Genomic DNA, 7,977 nt, shown 5'->3' with positions numbered 1-7,977 from the left:
ACCACTGTGCTTTAACATACAGGTCGCAATGGTGCGTTAGTCGACTACAACCCGTCACAAACCTCAAGGCACTGTGGTAAACCACATTTAAAGAATGGAGACATCTAGCTGAGGCATTCATATACAGTACATCACCATAATCCAACAGGGGAAGAAAGGTCGCTGATATTAAATATTTGTGTGCTTGCAAGGAAAAGCAGGATTTATTACGATAAAAGAATCCATCTTCACCTGTAATTTTCAAACCACATTAGCAATGTGGGTTTTAAAAGACAACTCACAATCAAGTAAAAAACCTAAGTACTTATAGCTAGAAACCAGCTCAATCAACACTCCCCGATTTGTTGTTATTGACAGAGTATCTATTGATAGCTCCTGTAAATGCGAAAATACCATAACCTTAGATTTCTTGGGATTTAAGACCAACTTCAGCGCCCGTAGGCGAAACTGAACAATGTCAAATGCATGTTGTAAGCATTTTGCTGCCTGGGCAAGTGTAGAAGAACAACAATAAATTACTGTGTCATCTGCATAAAAGCGATACATAGCATTTGTAAGATTATCGCACACATTGTTAATGTATTTGCTTTTTCATTAAGTAATTTTAAAATATGTTTATATGTGCATCTTGCTATATTGCGATTTTCATTCATCTTCATCTTTACAAAGGCATTCTGTCACTGTAGCTAACTGTCAATCAGTAAAATAGTGTGAAGCCAGTGGGATGAATATGTTGCCATTGTGTGCAGGCATACAATGAAAACACATACTGTACAAAATAAACACAGCTCCATAGAGCTACCAGCAGTCAAAAACTCATAGGGTACCTTTAAAAGTGCCTTGATGCATTTCTTCTATGCTGACAAAGATCCTTATTAGAGCAAAACACGCTGATTTATTAAAATTGCAGTGTGTGGATTTCATGACTGTTTTTTTGCCTATAGCTTCTTTTTGGTCCATCACCTGCAAAAAGGTTTTGGATATGCATGCCCTATGATTTGTTTTGTTTCTCCTGTAAACAATGACATAGTGTTTCTCACTTAAATGCATTTTGCCAACTGTTTATCTTTCATCACAAAACATCTACAATAGCTGTAAACAATACTGTTCTACTAGTGGTGAAAATCTTCACAGGCCTAAATTATCTTTACTTTAAAAAGAAGATGCTAATGAGAAAGCTTACTATATTCTGTTACTTTCCATATGGGAAAGGTGTACTAGGGAATTTACAACAAAAAGAATGGAAAACAAAATGTGGAGCAATTATTAAAAATTGGAATAAAAGTGACAGATTTGTTTATAATGACAGCACCAGTTGCTTATTTAAATATCTTAAAATAACTGATGGTCATGTTCAGCACCATAAACTCAAATGGCCTGACATTCCTGTGCTGCTACAAAAGCCTTGAGCAGTTTGAAGTACAGCAGCTCATACAGTTCAATAATATATATAATCAGTGGTTATCACACCCATAAATATGGTAAAGGAAGGGGCTCCTGCACCTCCTAGTATTAATAGATGTGTGCTAACCTGGTGAGCTCCAGTGGCCTTGGTAACTATGATACAAGCAAAAAATGAAATGATGTGACTTGTCATACAGAGAAAGAAAGTTATGTTCATATGTGCATCTTGCTATCTTGCGATCTTCATTCATCTTCATCTTTCATTTATTCCTGTGCTGCTACAAAAGCCTTGAGCAGTTTGAAGTACAGCAGCTCGTACACTTCAATAATATATATAATCAGTGGTTATCACACCCATAAATATGGTAAAGGAAGAGGCTACTGCACCTCCTAGTATTAATAGATGTGTGCTAACCTGGTGAGCTCCAGTGGCCTTGGTAACTATGATACAAGCAAAAAATGAAATGATGTGACTTGTCATACAGAGAAAGAAAGTTCACATAAGGAGGAGGCAGCGGCAGATGGACGGTTGATATGTTGACAGAGGGGTTCAATTACAATGTGAAATGTGGTTTTTATTGACAAGTGTTTTAACCCAAATCATGACCTATTCTTAAACCTACCTACAGTTTTGTGTGCAAAGGAAATCTTACTTTGCCGTCCACATGAATGCCACATAATACAAGTGAAATATAAAATAGATGAGCAATAACAAATCAAATAGGCAGTAACACAAATCTGAGGCAATTTAAAGCAGCAAGTGAAAGAAACAGCGACACAGCGCTGTCGCAAAAGGGCAGAGAACATACTCAGGGATCCACGCCATCCAGCTTACTCTACTCAGACACAAAAACTGCAGCTACAGCCTCAGGCACAGCAGGGCGGACAGCATCATCACACACAGAACAAGAATTTACAACAGCTTTTTCCCTGTCGCAGTAAGACTGATAGCAATTACAAAAATATGAGAATATATGTGCAATAACCCCTTACTAGACATGTGCAATAATAATACAGAAATGTTCCACAAGGTATTTTTGTAAGAGCATCTCATCAACAGTGTTCTCTTGTGGGACCTGAATAATAGGACATTCTCTACCAAGCAATGGAAACAAGCCTGAATATAAACTGTGTTTTAGTATGTTATAACCCCTCACTACCTCACCAAGCGTAATGACATATCCAACTCCACCATGTAAATTACTGAGTGCAATGTTTGAAGTTCACTGGGGAAAATACTATTACCCTATTTTTGTGTATTGCGGTTTTAATGCTTTGTTGCCTTTATGTAACTTTTTTATTATAAGACTAAGCGTTAATTCTGGCTTTTTGACTCCTTACCTGACTCTAAAGGAGAGCTGCACAAGAATTCCTATATGCCTAGACTGTCTGTTTATGCATAAATGGCAAATAAAAATCTTGACTTGACTTGAAAGCACAATAAAAAAACAACAAGAACACAATATAATGCAGAGAGAATATTGACGAGTTTTAATACAGATCATGACCTATTCTTAAACCTACCTACAGTTTTGTGTGCAAAGAAAAGGATGTGTGTAAAGCACTGTATAACTATGACAGTGAAGGTCTCTAACTGTGCCATAACTATGGTCCAATAACAGATCACAGACATGTTAATATCTGAAGCAGGTGTGGAAAGAATATACCAACCAACTATGCATATGACTTTTAAAGTTGAAAGTAAGGAACCCCACAGAACATAAAACGTGTGAACACTCAATAAACTCACAATAAATCATTTTTATGCATAAATCAGAAAGCTGAACTACAGTCTCAAGGACTCACCACTGGTTCTCCATTCAGCCCAGTTGCTTCCACTCAGTGAAAGAGGAATGTGCTGAGAGCCCCTGCACTCCTCTTTCAAATAATGCAATGTGTGTGTGTGAAAGTGAGTATGTGATATGTGTACACACCATGTAAATTCCCTCGCAGGTTCTACCAAGAAAAGTGACTCAGGTGTGACTGGGGAGAAGGTCAGGTACAAGGTTTACACTGCATTTAGCAAGAACAACCTTGTTTTTCAGATCCTTATGGTATTTGTTGTTTGTTATCTATTGCTGCTGAAACACAGGAATTTCCCCCTTAGTGGGATTAATAAAGTCTTGTCTTATCTTATCTTATCTTATCTAATCTATCGTATCTTAACAAAACGATAGTTTATGTTGAGCGCCACTGAGACCCGTAGCTTACTTTCTGCAGCACTTGTATCTTGCGTGTGTGTTGTTTTATGACATGTTGACCCCTGCTTTTATTTTCACCTCCCACTTCTGCCATTATTTTGCCATGAACTTCATCATCAAAGCAACATTGATAGAAGAGATATGAACTTGTTTGTTTGCCTTGTTACAGCTAAAGATGTTTTGGTGCATGTCCTGATGCCATTGCTCCCTTGTCTGTCTATGTCACAGTTCTTAAGAATGGTGAAAGTGACTGGCACTGTGTTTGTCTGTTGCCCTTTTGAAGCCTGTTGTTGAACTTTAATAAAAGAAAGACTGATTACTTATGTCCATGTTTGGACCTGTAAAAAAGAAAGCTACACTACTTATCTCTGCCCATGTCTGACCTGGGGCCTATTGCACAAAACTAGGATAAGGGATTAAGCCGGGATATCTTGGTGATCCTGGTTCAATTTATCCGTGATCCGGTTGCACTAAAGCTGGATTAGATGGCGGCAGGATGTTATGGTATAAATTACCATGGAGATTTATTCTGTGGAGCTAGCCTGCTCCAGACCAGGCTAAGTTCCAGGATTTATTTAATCTCATCCCTTATGTCAGTCAGCAGTCACCACAAACGGAAACCAATAGTTATTTCACTGCACACTATACATTGTTATCACATATAATTAGACCCACTGTCATTGTTTAAACGTTTGTGATCATTAATTTCAATCATTTTGGATAAATGATGATTTTTAGATGATGTTGCTATCATTAGATAATTTACAGTTTCCCATAGACTATAAGGCTATATATAAAATGATAGAATATTAGGGCCACAGAGGGAAAAAAAAAAAATTCACAGACTTCGATAATGACGTCTTTAATAATATTGTAACCCGTTGTTTTAGAGGAGGACAGTTGTAATGACAGCTGTGGGGCATTTCGTGGAAGTGTTCTTCAGTATGGTTCCACAATCAAGGACATACTTAATCTTTTGGCACATCAGCATCACATTGTCATATGTATCAGGACTGTAAAAAGAATATGCATCTTTTAGGGAAAAAAGAACCAGCCTCATAAATGTATGACTTTTTCCTTCTTCCTTAGTGTGGCCTTAATACTCTGTCATATAAAATACACATTCCATATAAATATAAAAACACAAAGTGTAACATTATGTTCCTTTATTGAATAAGGATAAAACAAAGCAGGTAAACCATCAGCTCCTTTCGAAACTGAAGTCACACAGTGACTCTACAAGATGGAAAGCACAGAATCAAAGCATATTATACAACAAAAGGATAAATACACATTCAAAAGGTCTGTATATAACACACCCCGCATGTCTGCACACTGAAATAAATGCAGGACAAATCCATACAAATCAACTGAACAGACAAATGAATGGATACAGCACAAACATAAGAGGCCAAATCAATAATATATATATATTGAACACAAAAAAACCCAAATTCCTCTGCCACCGCAGGACATATTTAACCAAAATTGAAAGCACATATACTAACTAAAATAATTCAACACATATTGGTCCCTCAGCAGCCGACCACTGTCGTCATCACAGCTTTAGTGCAACCGGATCACGGATAAATTGCGCCAGGATCACCAAGATATCCCGGCTTAATCCCTTATCCTAGTTTTGTGCAACAGGCCCCTGGTATGGGATGCCATTTCTGTGCAATATATACATCTGTGTTTACATCAATGCAAAGAGGCAACAAGTAAAAGCACAGTACAAGCCGATGGGAATGTAATTACTGGTGGATCTCGGTGCCATGGCCATCAAAATTTTTACCTGATTTCATGCCATTCCCTTCAAAAGTTGTTGAAACCTTTTCAGTAGTGGACCAACTGGCCAACACTGCCATCTCAAGAGCCGTGATGCTGGCCTGGCTGAAAAACCTGGGTTGCTTATTAAGTCTCTTATATGATCGTTCGACCGGAACAACTTGAGGTCGAGTGAAGACAGAGGATCTCCTAAGACGGTTAAATCTCTCCTGAGGAGTGAGGACTGACCCATGAGCCAGGATACATGAGTGTCCTTCACAGAAGTCTTTTACAGACTGACGTGCTCCTTAATTGGAAATCAGTCGGTGATTGGATGCATCCGATGAAGGAACGGACATCTCATGTCCCTTAAAACGTTTCCTCATTTTCTCTCTTCTCACATTTTCCTCACATCTCACAAAACTAAGACAAGGAAAAGAACCATTTGAGGGACCCATGTAAGAGACTTAGGAAGCAGCCAGAGTCACACTGACATCTGGAGACTGAATTCTTGAAAATGACTCTCACTTGTGGTTATCAAAAAGTGCAGTGTCTGTTGATCTCACACTGCATAATTACCACTAGATGGCAGCAAACGCAGGTCTTTGAAATGGCTCTGATTAAAAACTATATTGGCACAAATAGATGATCAAAGATTTTTATTGTCAATTCACTATATGTGCAGAACATACAGAAAATCTAAATACGGTTTCTCTCACCTAGTATTGAATGCCATACTATTTAGGAAACTAAAATAGAATAAAAGTAGGATTAAAAAGAATAAGAAAACTAAATCAAAGTGATTAGGATAAAACTAAATGGTACAACCTGATAGGCTATGACTCAAACCATGTACAATCAGTGACAGTAGTGCAAATGGTAACAAGAAGATTGTCAGATTGAGATGCGCATGGACAGTGGTGCAAATGACCAACAGCAGCAGATATGACAGTAAAAACAGTCAGCAGCAGATTTACAAGCTGTTTGCAAGTCTGGTGGAGTGGGCCTGAAGACTCTGATACCTTCTCCCTGAAGGCAGAAGTCTGAAGTGGGAGTGTGAGGGGTGGGAGGTGTCATCAGCAATGCTGATGGCTCTGCGGGTGTTGAAGATGTCCGCAAGGAAAGGCAGAGGGACACCGATAATCTTGATGGCTGTTTCCACTGTGTTGCAGGGTCCTTCTGCAGGAGGCAGTACAGGCTCCGTACCACACAGTGATGCAGCCAGTGATGACGCTCTCAATGGTGCCCTGGTAGAAGGAGCACATGATGGGGGGTGGGACACTGGCTCTCCTCAGTTTGTGGAGGAAGTAGAGGCGTGTTTGAGCCTTCTTGGCCAGTGATGTGGTGTTGTTGGTCCAGGAGAGGTCCTCAGAGATGTGCACCCCCAGGAACTTGGTGCTGCTCACTCTCTCCACTACAGCACCGTTGATGGTCAGTGGGGGATGCTTTAGAGGTTTCCTCCTGAAGTCAACAACAATCTCTTTAGTCTTCTCTACATTGAGGAAGGGGTTATTGTCTTTATACCACTGTACCAGTTGGCACACCTCACTCCTGTAGTTGGCCTCATCATTGTTGATAATGAGGCCAACTACAGTTGTGTCATCTGCAAACTTGACAATGTGGTTGGTGCTGCAGGTTGGCACACAGTCGTGGGTCAGCAGCGTGAAGAGCAATGGGCTGAGCACACACCCCTATAAAGCTCTTGTACTCAGCGTGATGGTCTTGGAGATGTTGCTGCCGACCGGCACATTTTGTGGCCTCCCTGTTAGAAAGTCTAGCACCCAGTTGCAGAGAGAGGTTTTGAGTCCCAAGTGTCCAAAAACATCAACTTTAATGAGTACACTGGCACCAGTCATCTTGTAGGTGACTCAAATTACACAGAGCCACTGAGTTTCCCTTTAATGGATCTTGTGCCTGCGTTGGTAACTGCAGATGTAAGGTTGCAAATTTTTCAGTCTGTAACTTCCCAGCATTTAGTCTGGACACATGCCTTTGCTATATATTCGGATGCTGTTTTTCTAGCTGGCTTCTGTAATCCCAGGTTTTCTACACAGTAACTGTGATTCTAACTCTTTTAGATTTCAGGCCTGGTTATTTGACCTTGGTGATGTTTCTACGTAACGTTGGTGAGATCAACTCCACGGTGTTTCGCAGCAACAGCCTCAGCTCTGTAACCAGGCTCAGGATCAACAACGCTGGTGTCACAGGAATCGCTGAAGGGGCCTTTGGTTCCTTCCAGTACCTCACAAGCCTCAGTTTAAACAATAACCAGGTGACCCAGATTAACCCAAAATGGTTCAGCCAGCCTGCTGTCCTCACTGAGCTCAGCTTGGCAGACAACCAGATTGAAGTTGTGAACGCGTCTATGCTCACTGGACTCGTTAACCTCAGGAATCTCTATCTGAATAAGAACAGAATCAGAAACATTGATCCAAAAAGTTTTAGCTCCCAGACCAACTTGACTTCGTTGGACTTGTCTGAGAACAGGATGACTCAGGTCTCACCTCAGGTCTTCAGCTCTCTCAGGTCTGCCAGGATCAGACTGGATGGGAACCCCTGGAACTGTTCGTGTGACGCTAAGCACTCTGTCGACTACCTGAGAGGT

General features: G+C 40.2%; 1 protein-coding gene across 1 annotated transcript in view; it reads right to left on the bottom strand.

Annotated features, from left to right (window-relative positions):
* slc5a5 (solute carrier family 5 member 5) overlaps positions 1-7,977 on the bottom strand; it is a 31,502-nt gene that overhangs the window by 11,499 nt on the left and 12,026 nt on the right. The gene's annotated exons all lie outside the window — the stretch shown is intronic.

This window comes from Monopterus albus, unplaced genomic scaffold (genome assembly GCF_001952655.1).
Source record: "Monopterus albus unplaced genomic scaffold, M_albus_1.0 scaffold31.1, whole genome shotgun sequence".
Classification (NCBI taxonomy): Eukaryota; Metazoa; Chordata; class Actinopteri; order Synbranchiformes; family Synbranchidae; genus Monopterus; species Monopterus albus.
Note: the sequence above shows the minus strand (reverse complement) of the source record. Positions and strands in the feature narration are given on the sequence as shown.